The sequence below is a fragment of the Mytilus galloprovincialis genome, chromosome 5 (assembly GCF_965363235.1).
Source record: "Mytilus galloprovincialis chromosome 5, xbMytGall1.hap1.1, whole genome shotgun sequence".
Lineage (NCBI taxonomy): Eukaryota > Metazoa > Mollusca > Bivalvia > Mytilida > Mytilidae > Mytilus > Mytilus galloprovincialis.
The window spans coordinates 4,050,188-4,067,598 of record NC_134842.1 but is presented as its reverse complement, the minus strand read 5'-3'; the positions used below and the strand labels follow the sequence as shown (position 1 = coordinate 4,067,598).

General features: G+C 33.5%; 1 protein-coding gene across 2 annotated transcripts in view; it reads left to right on the top strand.

The window, feature by feature from the left end:
* The first annotated feature begins 10,057 nt into the window (after window positions 1–10,057).
* LOC143074983 (uncharacterized) overlaps window positions 10,058–17,411 on the top strand; it is a 49,486-nt gene continuing 42,132 nt past the window's right edge. For both annotated transcript variants that reach the window (XM_076250194.1, XM_076250189.1), the window contains exon 1: window positions 10,058–10,122. The gene's annotated coding sequence lies outside the window, so the exon portion shown is untranslated. The remainder of the gene's footprint in view (window positions 10,123–17,411) is intronic.

The following is a 17,411-nucleotide window of genomic DNA, read 5'->3' as shown; positions in this document are numbered from 1 at the left end:
CAACATTGTTTACATAACACAAATGCTAATCATTGATTAGTCAGTTACATGTTGTGATGTCACTGCAGATCTGAGAATTTAGTAACCAGCAACAAACATTAAAGAACCATATAAAGGGATCACTGTTCATCCTGTTTTTTCAACACATAACTTCTTTCAACTTAATATCTTGGATATATGATATATTTAAAGCTTGATCATGGTAAAGTACAAATTATTTTTTTTTTCAAACTAAACTGTCATTAAAATAGTAAGAGAGTACATCAAGTTGGCAGCAACACATACACTTTTTTCAGTTGGTTAATAAATGTATTAAGAAATGGGTGTTTTTATAATGGCCCTGTTATATGTCCTTGGTCAGTAATAATGGCCTCGGATGTCTGTAATGGCCCTCGGCGTTGCCTCGGGCCATTACAGACTTCCTTGACCATTATTACAGACCTTGGACATATAACAGGGCCATTATAAAAATACCCATTCATTAATACTATAATACTATAATACGATTAAGTGTTGTGCTTACTGAGTGTCTTTAAACTTCAGATTGTAAATGAGCTGCGACTGATAGAGATATTATGCAAAAGAGGGACGAAAGATTCCAAAGGGACAGTCAAACTCATAAATCTAAAACAAACTGACAATGCCATGGCTAAAAATGAAAAAGACTTGGTGCATGCACTATCCAAAGAAAAAAACCCATGTTTTATAACTAGCTAACCGACCTGCTTAAACATGGCCATTGTCCCTTTGTATTGACAAAATTGAATTCACTCATCTTAATAATGGCCAAGTTGGTTCATATCTATAATATTTGTTTTCAATAAAGTCTTTTGTTATAATTTTGACAGTATGTTTTTTTCTTTTGAATTATCATAGATTTGTTATATCAGGACCGTTTATAGCAGACAATACGGTATGGAATTTTCTTATTGTTGAAGGCCCTTCGGTTGCCTACAATTGCTTACATCCACTTTATTTGAACTTTGGTGGATAGTTATCTTATTGGCAATTAGACAACATCCCCTAATTTTAATATATTAGATTGAAATAATAACATATTGTTTTATGTTTCTGCAACTTGTAGCGAGAAAAAAGTGTGAGAAAAGTATTATTTGTGGAAATATTAACTGTATGCCCAAGTATCATTTCTTTGTATTCATCGTCTATTTTAAGTATTCGTAGCAATAGAACTGGTTTTCCCGATTAAAGTGTATTCAATCAACACACAAATTATGGTTCTTCAAAACATTAACAGTATATCTTTAAACCCCTGCAAACTTCACACAAGTGGCAAAAAGTAATCACTAAACTGTGTCTGTGCCTCTCATTTTAAGTTTGTTTTTTTTACAGATTAACGATGCAGAAGTAACTGATATCATATTAAGTACACTTATTTTGGATTATAATGGAACTTTTTTTTTATTTAACGTTCAAGTAACTGATTCATATTGCAATGCATGCATGTAACACGATGATAGACCGTATGTGTAAGGCAACTGTTAATTGCTGCAGTGATGTTGCTATGCACTATGAAAATAAGCCGATGTGATCTGATTGTCAAACAACTATCCACCTGATTTCAAATAACGATTATGAACACAATTATAAGTCATTACTCGGCCTTCAACATTTAGAAAAACCCATACAGGTTATACAGTATATATCGTCAGCTACCAAATAGTTATCAAAGGTACCAGGGTAATAATTTTATACGTCAAACGCGCGTGTCGCCTTCATAAGTCTCATCAGTGACGCTCAGATGAAAATAGTTAGAAAGCCAAACAAGTATTAAGTTGAAGAGCATTGAGAACCCAAAATTCCAAAAAGTTGTGCCAAATACGGCTATTTTTTTTTCTATGCCTGGGATAAAAAAATCCTTAGTATTCTAATAATGTATACCTTTGCAAACTGTAAATTTAATTTAAAAAAAAAACAACATATAATTGATATTCATGCCACATCGAAGTGCTGACTACTGGGCTGGTGATACATGTACCTTCGGGGACGAAACGTTCACCAGCGGTGGCTTCGACCCAGTGGTGTCAATTGTTATCAAAGGTATCAGGGTTAAAATTGTATACGCCAGACGCGCGTTTCATACCCGATAGGAAAAATTAAACCGAGAAATCTAACGGACTATTAAATCTTTACAAAAAAAATAAAGCAAAATACATAAAACCATCATGAACCGAAAAACAAGCGCCGTGTTTGCTTGTTATTGTTTTTTTTTCAATTTTAAAGAGTTTTACCTTCCGGAGCTGTTTGGAGCTTTTCGATACATTGCTGAAAAAAAGAAAAGCGTGTTGTCTATGCATAACGCAGTTGCGTCTCTAGAAATGTGTGTTGTTACGTATATTGTTGTCTATTTAGTAAGGATTTATTTTAAATTAGGAGTAACACTGTTAACTTGCATCTTTAACACTTAACTTTTTTACATGAGGACGATGAAGAATTTTAATTTGTTTAAAATCCAAACAATAATTGTTACTAATTGATTAACAAAACCATTTTTTATGAACGATTCAATCATTTATAAAGCAAACACACGTTCTTCGCCACTTAACATTTCTTATGAATAGTTTCATGTAAAATTGTTTAAGGCTTCATTTGTTTTTTTTTGTATACATAAAAAAAATATATATGGTATGACTGTCAATGTGACAACTCTCCATCCAAGTCAAAACAAATAATAAGTTAACAATTATAGGTCAAAAGACGGCCTTCAACACGGAACTTTGACTCACACTGAATAGCAAGCTATAAAAGGTCCCACGATGAATAGTGTATTACATTTCAAACAGGAAAACCAACCGCCTAATCCATATAAAAAAGAGAAACGAGAAATACTTATGAACCAGACCAACAAACGACAACCATTAACAAGCGCCAAGCTTCACCCTAACCTGACAGAAGTGTAACTGTAAAGCAAAATATTGTCCTATGAAATATTGTATCACAAGACAATATTTCATAACTATGTATCATGAAATATTGTCCTGGTCTATGGAAAAATGTCCAGAGAAGGACAAATTTTCATAGTGAAATTTTGTCTGTATATAGACTATATTTCACAGATGAATGCTATGGAATATTGTCTTGTTAAAGGGAGGTTATATTTTGTGTGAATTGAGACAATATTTCACAGATAAATACTATTAAATTGTGCACTGTTAAAAGGAGGTTATATTTTGTGAGTATTGAGACAATATTTCATAGGCAGATTGTCATGGAATTTTGTCTCATGAAGGGGAGGTTATCAACATATATTCATGTTATATTTAAAAAATAAGCGACTGTCAGTACATAACTTATATTTGTACAGTATAATGGAATAGAATGAATATATATACGTTAGACAATTCTTTAATCTATAATTAACCATTTGTAATGTGTCTATGCAAATTTGAAACTCACTATTAGTAATAATATAAATTCTCTACTATACAAAACAATTTCAGTTATAAATTTTAAACTGTGCATGCTGCATGATTGTGTACTATTTGTAATTGTGTAATAATTCGATTAAAAAATATTTTCAAAGCCAGTGTTTCATAGTGAAGTATTGTCATGAACAGAATTTCATGTGAAATATTGTTCAAAAGGAGGTGACAAAATTTCATGGACAAGGACACTATTTTATAATGAAATATTGTCCAGAACAATATTTATTATGAAATACTGTCAGTGGACAATATTTTATATGAAATTTGTCCGACAGACAATATTTCATGGGGGACAATATTTTATGTTACATAACATTACAAAATAAAAATACACACTATAAAATATCAATTGAAATGGCTTAACTCGATCAAAAAGACATTCAACCGCATCTATCCGATCGAACTAGAGATAAATGATACAGCAGATACGGTTTAGTCTGCCTCATATCTTGACTTACATCTAGACATTGACAATGAGGGTCGGTTGGAAACAAACCTATACGACAAAAGAGATGAGTTCACCTTCCCAATTGTGAACTTCAATTTCTATGTAGCAACATTCCTGCAGCACCTGCATACGGAGTGTATATATATATATCCCAATTGATACGATTTTCCCGAGCTTGTATATCCTATTATGATTTTCTTGATAAAGGGTTGCTGCTCACAAATAAGCTATTAAACCAAGAGTTCCAAATGCAGTCATTTCTTCGTAAATTTTAGAGAAGCTATCCCGATTTGGTGGACCGTCATGGAATAACCGTTTCACAGATGAAATCGGATATGTTTCTTATGTCGTAACTACAATCCCCGTCCCTTTTCTTTAATGTGACCTATCAACTAATTCTATTTCCCGTGAGCAACACAACAGGTGCCAAATATGGAGCAGGATCTGCTTACCCTTCCGGAGCACCTGAGAGCACCCCCAGTTTTTGTTGGGCTTCTTGTTGATCAATCTTTAGTTTTCTATGTTGTGTCTTGTGTACTATTATTTGTCTGTTTATTTTTTTATAGCCATGGCGTTGTCAGTTTATTGTCGATCTATGAGTTTGACTGTCCATCTAGTATCTTTTTCCCTTTTTTTAACCAATAAAAGCAAACATACACGGAACGAATAAGTTTGGTCTATATATGACACAATATCAATACATTATTACTATAAAAGGTGTAGAAAGAGTGTCAAATAGACAACTCTAACCTTGGACAAAATTTTTAATAAAACAACGTACACGGGTAAATTTAGATATAATAATTTGGTTGTTAGGAGTGCGACAGAAAACATTTCTTTTACAAAATATTTTATATTAATATCGTACATAGTATGAAGAAATATTTTGTTAAGGCATTGAATAATATCATGTCCTCTTGATCTGTTGATCTTGTATTCAATCTTCATAATTATTAAATATTTTTACCACATGTAGATCAGGATCAGTTTATACTTCTGGAGCAGCTTAAATAATCCGGCTGATGATTTGGGAGTGATTCGTGATGCTCAGTCTTTATGTTCTATGTTGTGTCTGTATACTGTTTTCCTGTCTTTTGTCTTTAGTTTTTGCCAAGGCGTTGTCCGTTTTTTTCGACTAATGCGTTAGAATGTCACTTTGGTATCATTTGCCTCTTTTTATAGGAAAGTGACGATTAAGAGGGTTTTTGTTTGTATAAACTAGTGTCAACTGAAGTCTTGAAGAGTAATGTTGATCTTTAGTGTCGTTGTATATATAACTTGTGCTTACTCATTGTGTTTTTATTTTGTTCAAGAGTTCTGCTTAGTGCTTTCAGTTCTTTTTCAAACTAACACTGCTGCTATTATTATTTTGTTCAGCAGTTTTAATTTTTGTATTTATATTTGTATTTATATTTGTCACGTATTTTGAACTGGGACCAATAATTGAGCATTGAACTACATGTACTCAGCAAAAACGGCATGCATGTTGTTTCATTATATTTCACAAATAACTAAAAACTTCAACTACAGTAGATACAAAGCTTTTGGTTTGAAGGAATAGTGGAACCTGTAGAAGACGTATTATACTGCAATCAGCTATTTTACTATACAGATAAAGCTATACGTATAAACGTTAGCTTTATACGTCAATGACCTCAACTAACATATAAGCCCCGCCTACTTACCGAAACTACTGTGTTTCATCAAAAACGTCATGTCACAACCATGACAACGTGTAGTAACAATGGTCAAACTTTTATGAATTTAAACTTGGTATGTCTTCAAATTGGTAATTTATATACCATGTTAATCAAATGTTATTAAAGAGGGACGAAAGATACCAAAGGGACAGTCAAACTCATAAATCTAAAACAAACTGACAACGCCATGGCTAAAAATGAAAAAGACAAACAAATAACAGCACAGACGACACAACATAGAAAACTAAAGAATAAACAACACGAACCCCACCAAAAAACTAGGGGTGATCTCAGGTGCTCCGGAAGGGTAAGCAGATCCTGCTCCACATGTGGTACCCGTCATGTTGCTGATGTGATAACAAAATTCGGTAAATAGTCTTATCCAGTAGGTCACATTCATGAAAGGAAAGGGAATTGTAGTTACGATGTCAAGAACATATCCGATATCATTTGTGAAACGGTTATTCCATAATGGTCAACCAACTCGTGATGGCGTCCTTAAAATTTACGAATGGATGATTTCAACTTCACCATTTGGAACTCTTGGTTTAATAGCTTTCTCGTGAACAGCAACCCTCTATCAAGTAAATCATGATAGGAAATGCAAGCACGGGAATATCGTATCAATTGGGAGAAATATTCCCCGTATGTAGGTGCTGCTGGAATGTTGCTACTTAGAAATGAAAAGTTCACAATTGGAAAGCTGAAATCATCTCTTTTGTCGTAAAGTTTTGTTTTCAACCGACCCTCATTGTCAATTTCTAGATGCAAGTCAAGATAGGAGGCCGACTAACTGTATCTGTAGTATCCTTTATCTCTAGCTCGATTGGATAGATGCGTTCCACATAGTCACCAAATTTAGAATTATTAAGTGAAAGAACATCATCTATTTACCGGAAAGTAGAGTTAAAGGATATTGCTAACTTCTTATCTTTTTTCCTAAGAAGTATCTGTATGAAGTCAGCCTCATAATAATAAAGAAACAAGTCGGCAAGTAGAGGGGCACAGTTTGTTCCCATTGGAATGCCGATAGTCTGTTGAAAAAAACGTCCTCCGAACGTAACAAATATGTTGTCAATCAAGAAATCAAGCATCTTGATAATATCAGTTTCAGAGAATTTTTTGTTGAACCAGAGTGGTCCTTTACAGAGTAAGATTTATCCCTCCCTAAGACAAGATACTTGTATCTACGTTGGCCATTCTTTTTTATGAAGCAAAGCAATACCAACTCTTTCAATTTGTCTTTTAGTAAAGTTCATTTTCCCTTTCTAATTCCTTAAAATGTCAATGTCTTACCGCCTGGACTACGCTCAAAGGGAAATACCCCAAAATGGTACCCCAAGAGAAAACAACCGTATCTGCTTTTGTTACACTTTGATAATATAAAATTTAATGTCATCAGAGACACTGTCACAAGTAAATATAAATGTGTTATATTATACATATTATAGTACATCCAGTCCAGAGTTCTTACACAATATATTAAATTTTAAATATAACTCATATAATTTTGGATATAACCTCACAGTTGGTTTACAAACACCAAGAACTACAATGTATGACAAAAGGAGCTTTGATGCAGCAAAGTTGTGGAACTCCCTGCTTAACCATGCACGGAGCCTATCAACTTTGGAACAGATCAAACATTTTTTTTAACATGGTGTTCTTCAGAAAACTGCTGCTGTAGCTCATGTAGACAATAACTTTGTTGTCACACAGCTGAAATCTTCTAGCCCTCTGTGTTCTGTTTATTATTTGTTTTTTGTTTTATTTATTTGTTATAGCTTTTGTCTGTGTGCCAGTCAAAGCATACATGTGCTTTTCTTTTCTTTCTTTTTTTAGATGTATGTTTGCTTAGCTATCATATTATGCATGTGTTTTTATTTATATGTGTATGCTGTCAAATGTGCTTATAATTTGCTTTATTTTTAAATATCAAGCCGGTTAATGGGGCTCTACAGACTCGTCTACAGAGCTCATGTTACTATACACTGTGTATCTGTAGGAGACACAGAGTATAGTACAGAAAACAACATTCTAAGTGGATGGAAACATCATTTGAAAATTTAACGAAAAATTCTATTCATGACCATTAATACCAACAAAAGGTCGAACAAGAATATATTGATATAATTGACATTTGTAGAGCTATGTTTCAGCACCAAAGTATTACTGAAAATGAAATAGTAGAAGCTTTGAAGTTATTAAATTTAAATAAATCACCAGATATATTTGGAGTTTCAACTGAAAACTTATTGTATGGAGGACAATCTCTTATTTATCATCTTTAGACTTTGTTATATATACCAGACGAACAGAAATTAGGGATAGTAAATCCACTCTTTAAGAATAAAGAAAGTGGTAAAGACAGTAAAAATTATCGTGGAATAACAATTACTCCAACATTATCCAAACTCATTGAGGCTGTTTTAAAGATCAGAATTAATCCTGACATTATAATATATCAAAATCCATTACAACGTGGTTTTACTAAAGGGACAGCAACATTAAACATGTTAAACTGATCCTTTATTATAGAATAATATCACAAGGAATGTACCGAGTTAAATGATCAAACAATAATAACTATGCTTGATGCAAAGTCTGCATTCGATGATGTAAAACATGCTGGGCTTATAAGAAGATTATATCAAATGAAAATTCCAGAACAATCTATTTTAATTATTGATAATCTATATAAAAATGCTGTTTCTTGTGTAAAATGGAATAATCAAATATCGGACACTTTTAGAATAGAACAAGGCGTAAGACAAGCAGGGACTCTTAGTGCAGACTTTTACAAAATCTATATAAATACATTTTTAGACATTTTAGCTAATTCAGGATATTGAGGGGAAATTGGATCGATTTCTTGTTGTGCTCCTACTTGCGCAGATGATTTAGCCATTCTTAGTAATTATCCGTATGAAAAGCAAATTTTAATTGATATAGCCTTTGATTTTAGTAAACGTGAGGCATACTTACTACAACCAGCAAAAAGTTGTGTTATACAGTCTAAATTACGTCACCATGAGAAAGTAAATGATTTTTTTTGGAATTCAGGCAATTCGACTCTTTTAACTTCTAATAAAGCAACCGTGACAGATTCAGATTCAATATTTTATTAAAGTCATATATAGGAATATGTCGTACAGACGAATGATGATTCATGTAAAGCAACAATGGATGAGAATTTAAAGAAAGCAAGAAGGACACTATATAGTTTAATGGGGGTTGGACTTTATGGTGAAAATGGACTAGATCCACAAACTTCAATGTCAATTATGAATACTTATATTATACCAATACAGTGGCGGATCCAGAAATTTTCATAAGCGGGGCCCAGACTGACCTAAGAGGGGGCCGCTCAAGTCACACTTCAGTGATTCCCTATTTAAGCAACCAATTTTTTTCCCCCAAAAAAAGGGGGCCTGTGCCCCCTGCCCCCTGCCCTTCCCCCCTAAATCCGCCTCTGCAATAATGTTATATGGATTCAATCCATATAACATTATTGGTATAATATAAGTATTCATAATTGACATTGAAGTTTAAAGTTTCTAAACATCTTCCTCTAGGGATTACTATTTTATAACATGTTTAGAAACTTTAAATATCCAATTTAAAAAGTTATTGAAACAATTGTTATCTTTACCAAAAACAGCCGATCCTGCTATATATATGATTTCTGTGATGTTACCTGTAGAAGCTCAAATAGATGTAAAAAATTTAACTTTTTTTTGGAAATATTACACTAGACAAGGAAAAGGTTCTATTGAATGGCAACTAGCGGAAAGGCAATTAAATGTAAAATCTATTAATAGTAATAGTTGGTTCAGTTTACTGAGGAAATTTTTTTGAAATATGAACTTAATGATCCTGCACAATATTTAGTCAATCCTGGGAACAGTATATCTTTTAAATATATATATGTTCCTGGTCAATCCAATTTCTAAATACCAATGGAAAAGGGAAATAACTTCCAAAGTTCAAAAATTATGGATTGAGAAGATACTGATCGGTCTTTGCTGAACATTATTATTTGCGTAAAACAAGGTGTCAGACTTACCTTTGAATTCGGTATTTTTGTTTTGAAACAACCCGACATCAATAAGGGAGCTACCATTTGATTTTTATGGGGGAGGGGGAGGCTAGGATGAAAACTTTTGTCCTGCATTTTTTTTTTAGTTGTAATCTCTGTCCTGCCTTTTTATTTTTCACTCTATTCGGTCCTGCCTTTTTTTTTTAGTTTATCCTGACTTTTTTTTTACCTAAATTGTCATCCTGCCTTTTTTAATCAAAATTCCTGTCCTGCCTATTTTTTTTTTCAAATTTCATCCTAGCCCCCCATAAAAATCAAATGTTAGCTCCCTAACGTTATAATGTGAAAGACAAGGGTTTGTCATAAACCGGGAAAAAATCCGACTTTTCTCTAAACTTAGAAACTACACTTATGACATTTTGGCGGGTAATGTTTAGAATGGAGAAATGTGTGCAGTTGTGCAGATTTAAGTAATGTGTGGCTAAGTCAACTGTAGGTTAGCTCACCGTTCGAGCGTATTTGTCTGTTGTACACAGCTTCTAGATCTGTGGTGATAATACAAGATCAAATATCGATAGGCACACTCCACCATGCAGTGTGCACAAACACGTGTACTCGTTCCTTTTTAGCTCTCACATGGCCGAAAGGGCCAAGTGAGCTTTTCTTATCACTTGGCGTCCGTCGTCCATCGTCCATCGTTGTCATTAACTTTACAAAAACTTTCTCTGAAACTACTGGACCAAATTGAACCAAACTTGGCCACAATCATCATCATGGTATCTAGTTTATAAAATGTGTAAGATGACCCGGCCAACCAACCAAGATGGCTGCCATGGTCTAGAAATAGAACATAGGGGTAAAATGTAGATTTGGTTCACATGAGGTTGAAAGGGTCCAAAATTAAACTGGTTTATACATGTTATATCTCTGAAACCAAAGAATTTGGAGCAAATCTGACACCTTGTTTTACGCAAATAATAACGTTCAGTAAAGACCGATCTACAAATAAGTCAAACATGACCAAAATAGTCCATTGACCCCTTAAGGAGTTATTGTTCTTTATAATTTTTGCAATATTTTACAAAAGTATTCTAAAACAACTGAGACAAATTTAACCAAACTTAGCCACAAATAAGCATAAGGGAATTTAGTTATTTTAAAATGTGTCTGATGACCCTGCCTAACATGGCAGACATGGCTAAAAATAGAAAATAGGGGGGGAAATGCAGTTTTTGACTTGTATTTCTGAAACTAGAGCAAAAGTATAATGGTTGCATTATTTTATTCATCAATTGTTACCTATTGTAAACATGTGTATATATGTCTTTGCCTAAAAGTCGACTATTTTTAATAGGTAGAATACTTTTTATGATATTTCTCTGATTTATTTGCAGAATAAAAATAAAGTTAACTTTTCATGCTTTTTATTCCTGCTGACCCTAACAAACACATTATCCTTAAAAAAATAAATAATTTGTTATTTTTTATAAAATGAAATGCATTAAACACTAACAGAATTGACACACTTTCTGTTGTGAAGAAATAAAACTTTCAATTTACATATCTAACAATATAAAAATAGACAAATCAATCATAACTGACCTTGATATGTCGTTTGTGCAAATAATTTTGCGGAACGAAACCTGAGTTTGAAACCCATTACACAAAAAGTTTGTTCCCCGTATTTGTCATCATACATTCCGTAAGATGCATCATCTCATAGAAAATGGAAAATGGACTGGTCTAAAGGTATCATTTGGAATGTTCTTGTTTCAAAGATAATAAAAAAAATATAAAAAATGGGAATGCATGACAACTGATGAACCCGATATCCTCATTTTTGTTGAGCCTGCAACTTTAGTTTCAGAAAGCTCGACATAGGGATAGTGATCCGGCGGCGGCGGTGTTAGCTAACTTCTTAAAAGCTTTATATTTTAGAAGGTGGAAGACCTGGATGCTTCATACCTTGTATATTGAGGCCTCATGTTATGAAGTTTCCGTCAGTCACATGTCCAATGTCCTTGACCTTATTTTCATGGTTCAGTGACTACTTGAAAAAAAAGTTAAAATTTTTTGTAATGTTAAGTTCTCTCTTATTATAAGTAGTAGGATAACTATATTTGGTATGTGCGTACCTCGCAAGTACCTCATGCCGACCAGACAGTTCTCACTTGACCTCGACCTCATTTCATGGATCAGTGAACAAGGTTAAGTTTTGGTGTCAAGTCCATATCTCAGATACTATAAGCAATAGGTCTAGTATATTCGGTGTATGGAAGGACTGTAAGGTGTACATGTCCAACTGGCAGGTGTCATCTGACCTTGACCTCATTTTCATGGTTCAGTGGTTATACATGTAGTTAAGTTTTTGTGTTTTGGTCTGTTTTTCTTATACTATGTGCAATAGGTCTACTATATTTGGTGTATGGAATGATTGTAAGGTTTACATGTCTAGCTGGTACAATGTAGGTGTCATCTAACCTTGACCTCATTTTCATGGTTCAGTGGTTAAAGTTAAGTTTTTGAGTTTTGGTCTTTTTTGCTTATACTGTATGCAATTGGTCTACTATATTTGGTGTATGGAATGATTGTAAGGTGTAAATGTCTAGCTGGTAGGTGTCATCTAACCTTGACCTTATTTTCATGGTTCAGTGGTCAAAGTTAAGTTTTTGAGTTTTGGTCTATTTTTCTAATACAATAAGCAATAGGCCAACTATATTTGGTGTATGTAAATATTTTATGATCTATATGTCAGTCGTGCAGATTTTATTTGACCTTGACCTCATTCTCACAGTTCATTGCTCAGTGTTAAGTTTTTGTGTTTTGGTCTGTTTTTCTTAAACTATAAGCTATAGGTCAACTGTATTTGTTGAATGGAATTGTTAGCTGTACATGTCTGATGGCATGGTTTATCATGTTTATCTGACCTTGATATCATTTTCATGGTTCATTGATCAATGTTTTGTTTTCTTGGTTAATGTTAAGTTTATGTGACAGTTGTAGTAAAGCTTTACATTTAGGACTATCAACATAAAATCAATGATTAGTAAAGAAGGCGAGACATTTCAGTGTGTGCACTCTTGTTCCAGTGGTTGTGTCTTATTACGTTTTTGACACGTGTGTTGAAACTTATTTACGTACTATGTTTTTGCAAGTTTTTAATAGACCACAAAAAAAAATTTGCGTCGTATTATGTTATGTTGTCGTCATTGTCTGAAGACACATTTAGTTTCTGGACAATAACTTTAGTTTAAGTGAATGGATCTCTATAAATTTTTACCAGAAGGTTCAATACCACTAAAGGAAGGTTGGGATTGATTTTAGGGGTTATGGCCCAAACTTTTTGGAAAGATTAGAACTTGTTCTAAATCTTTACTTAGGCACTGGCCTCCCTAACAAAACGACAGGTTAGCTACTGTTACTAAATGTATTCACACTGAAATATAGTTCCCTATGGTTCTCATGTATGTGCACATAATACACATACATGTACAAACTGAAAGAAATTGTTATATTATTGGAGCAGTTCATTTAAGAATGTATGTAATTAAGGTGTTGATGCACAGGCTTTTTTAGCTCACCTGGCCTAAAAGGCCAAGTGAGCTTTTCTCATCACTTGGCGTCCGTCGTCCGTCGTCGTCGTTAACTTTTACAAAAATCTTCTCCTCTGAAACTACTGGGCCAAATTAAACCAAACTTGGCCACAATCATCATTGGGGTATCTAGTTTAAAAAATGTGTCCGGTGACCCGGCCAACCATCCAAGATGGCCGCCATGGCTAAAAATAGAACATAGGGGTAAAATGCAGTTTTTGGCTTATAACTCAAAAACCAAAGCATTTAGAGCAAATCTGACAGGAGTAGAATTGTTAAACAGGTGAAGATCTATCTGCCCTGAAATTTTCAGATGAATCGGATAACCCGTTGTTGGGTTGCTGCCCCTGAATTACTAATTTTAAGGAAATTTTGCTGCTTTTGGTTATTATCTTGAATATTATTATAGATAGAGATAAACAGTAAACAGCAATAATGTTCAGCAAAGTAAGATTTACAAATAAGTCAACATGACTGAAATGGTCAGTTGACCCCTTTAGGAGTTATTGCCCTTTATAGTCAATTTTTAACCATTTTTCGTAAATCTTAGTAATCTTTTACAAAAATCTTCTCCTCTGAAACGACTTGGCCAAATTAATCCAAACTTGGCCACAATCATCTTTTGGGTTAGTAGTTTGAAAAATGTGTCCGGTGACCCGGCCATCCAACCAAGATGGCCGCCATGGCTAAAAATAGAACATGGGGTAAAATGCAGTTTTTGGCTTATAACTCAAAACCCAAAGCATTTAGAGCAAATCTGACATGGGGTAAAATTGTTTATCAGGTCAACATTTATCTGCTCAGAAATTTTTAGATGAATCGGACAACCCGTTGTTGGGTTGCTGACCCTGAATTGTTAGTTTTAAGGAAATTTTGCTGTTTTTGGTCATTATCTTGAATATTATTATTGATAGAGATAAACTGTAAACAGCAATAATGTTCAGCAAAGTAAGATTTACAAATAAGTCAACATGACCGAAATGGTCAATTGACCCCCTTAGGAGTTATTGTTCTTTATAGTCAATTTTTTAACAATTTTCATAAAATTTGTAAATTTTTACTAACATTTTCCACTGAAACTAATGGGCCAAGTTCATTATAGATAGAGATAATTTTAAGCAGCAAGAATGTTCAGTAAAGTAAGATGTACAAACACATCACCATCACCAAAACACAATTTTGTCATGAATCCATCTGCTTCCTTTAATATTCACATAGACCAAGGTGAGCGACACAGGCTCTTTAGAGCCTCTAGTTTAAAAACATTTTGATTAGTTAATGGGGTATTGATACAGTACTAGTATGATTGACAACTGTCATTATCACTAAACAATCAGAGACAAGGTAGACCTTAAATTACAATGCCCCACCTCCTAAACTGTCAATCAAATTGACCACATTACATATCAACCTCAGTCTTGTATATTGCAGTGTCTGTATAATTATGTAAGACTCAATATACAAGTATTTGACCTCATGATTGAATACACAAATGTATATATTAGATGTTTATAAGTACGTCTGAGTCAGTGACAACTCTACAATAGATGTATCCATCGGATCGCCATCAATGATGGTGATACATGGCTGTGTACATAATGTATATACAACTCGTCTAAATAAGAGCCCAGGTGGTCGTGTGGTCTAGCGGGATGGCTGCAGTGCAGGCGATTTGGTGTCACGATATCACAGTAGCATGGGTTTGAATCCCGGCTAGGGAAGAACCAAAAATTTGGGAAAGCAAATTTACAGATCTAACATTGTTGGGTTGATGTTTAGACGAGTTGTATATTAGATGTTTGATATATATAGGGATGATAGATTTGTTTATTGCCAATTACTTTTGATCTACATTACATAAAGTGATTCTGTAAATTATATCTGAAAGATAAATGATTAATGGATTAACAAGATCTTTAAAAAATGAAATATGAATATAAATATAAATTTATAAAAGGTATTCAAGTAAGGCCTATAATTTACTTGATACATTTCCAATAATTATCTGTAATTATCAACAATTTAGATTAGTTCACTTTTTAGCTCACCTGGCCCAAAGGGCCAAGTGAGCTTTTCCCATCACTTTGCATCCGGCGTCCGTCATCGTCCTGCGTCGTAAACTTTTACAAAAATCTTCTCCTCTGAAACTACAGGGCCAAATTAAACCAAACTTGGCCACAATCATCATTGGGGTATCTAGTTTAAAAAATGTGTGGCGTGACCCCGCCAACCAACCAAGATGGCTGCCATGGCTAAAAATAGAACATGGGGGTAAAATGCAGTTTTTGGCTTATAACTCAAAAAAAAAGCATTTAGAGCAAATCTGACATGGGGTAAAATCAGGTCAAGATCTCTCTGCCTTGAAATTTTCAGATGAATCGGACAACCGGTTGTTGGGTTGCTGACCCTGAATTGATAATTTTAAGGAAATTTTGCTGTTTTTATACGACTGCAAAAATTGAAAATTTTTTGGTCGTATATTGGTATGATGTTGGCGTCGTCGTCTGAATACTTTTAGTTTTTGCACTCTAACTTTAGTAAAAGTGAATAGAAATCTATGACATTTTAACACAAGGTTTATGACCACAAAAGGAAGGTTGGGATTGATTGTGGGAGTTTTGGTCCCAACATTTTAGGAATAAGGGGCTAAAAAGGGCCCAAATAAGCATTTTCTTGGTTTTCGCACTGTAACTTTAGTTTAAGCGAATAGAAATCTATGAAATTTTGACACAAGGTTTATGACCACAAAAGGAAGTTTGGGATTGATTTGGGGAGTTTTGGTTCCAACAGTAGGATTTAGGGGCCAAAAAAGGTCCCAAATAAGCATTATTCTTGGTTTTTGCACAATAACTTTAGTATAAGTAAAAAGAAATCAATGAAATTTTAACACAAGGTTTATGACCACTAAAGGAAGGTTGGGGTTGATTTTGGGATTTGAGGTCCCAACAGTTTAGGAATTAGGGGCCAAAAAGGGGCCCAAATAAGCATTATTCTTGGTTTTCACACCATAACTTTAGTATAAGCAAATACGGAAAATTTCCTACGATAAAGGAATCAAATTTGCTGTCAGACAGAATTAAAAATATAATTTAATTTTGAAAAATTAAGTCACACTTAACAAGAATACATGAAATCATGACACTAAGACTTAGTAGTTAGAAAACATCAATTGAGGGGCATTAAATATAGATGTAAAATTAAAACCCTAATTTTGAAATGAAGCAAAACTATAAATGTTACTTTTTGTGATCATTAACATTTGGCTTCATACTTTTTTAAAATATTTTTTATCCTTTTTTATGGTAATTTTCATTATGAATTCTTGCCAATAGGACCAATACTACATGTATCTTTGGAACCATTTCAATGCACTCAAAAACAATGTTTGATAGGAAGAGATGAAAAGTGTGACTTAATTTCAGATCCAATTTTGTTTGTTTTAGTTATGCATGGATGACTTGAAAAAGTTTTTTGTTTCAACAGCATGTTTAGTTTTGGATTTGACCTTAAATATATTGCAAAATTATTTCAAAACAAAAGCTTAAAAGACATGATTATATAGAATAAAGTGTGCATCCTATCTATAATTAAAATTTCTAATAAATAAAATTGCTGTATCCAATACAGAATTTGAACAGTATGCTCAATTTGTCAACGTTTAAATTATAGCAGTATTCAAACTCTTAAAATTGTGCAGACAAAATTTTTTAGAAAAAAAGTTCTGCTGGTAGTATGTCAATTTGACAAGCATAAAATATTGTCTTAAAATTCACCAGATGCCAGGATTTTGAATCTAGATTTCAAAAAATTTTCGGGGGGGCAAGCCCCCCCCCCCAGGACACCCCCTTCTTTCCGGTGACCGCCTACTTATTCATTTTGACCTGTTAGGCCAAAATGAATGGAAAACCCTGTAAAAATGTACTTAGATTTTTGATTATTGGCCCAGTTTTCAAGTTGGTCTAAATCAGGGTCCAAAATTAAACTGTTTGATTTCATCAAAAATTGAATAATTGGGGTTCTTTGATATGCCAAATCTAACTGTGTATGTAGATTCTTAATTTTTGGTCCTGTTTTCAAATTGGTCTACATAGTCCAAAGTGTCCAAAATTAAACTAAGTTTGATTTTAACAAAAATTGAATTCTTGGGCTTTTTTTATATGCTGAATCTAAACATGTACTTAGATTTTT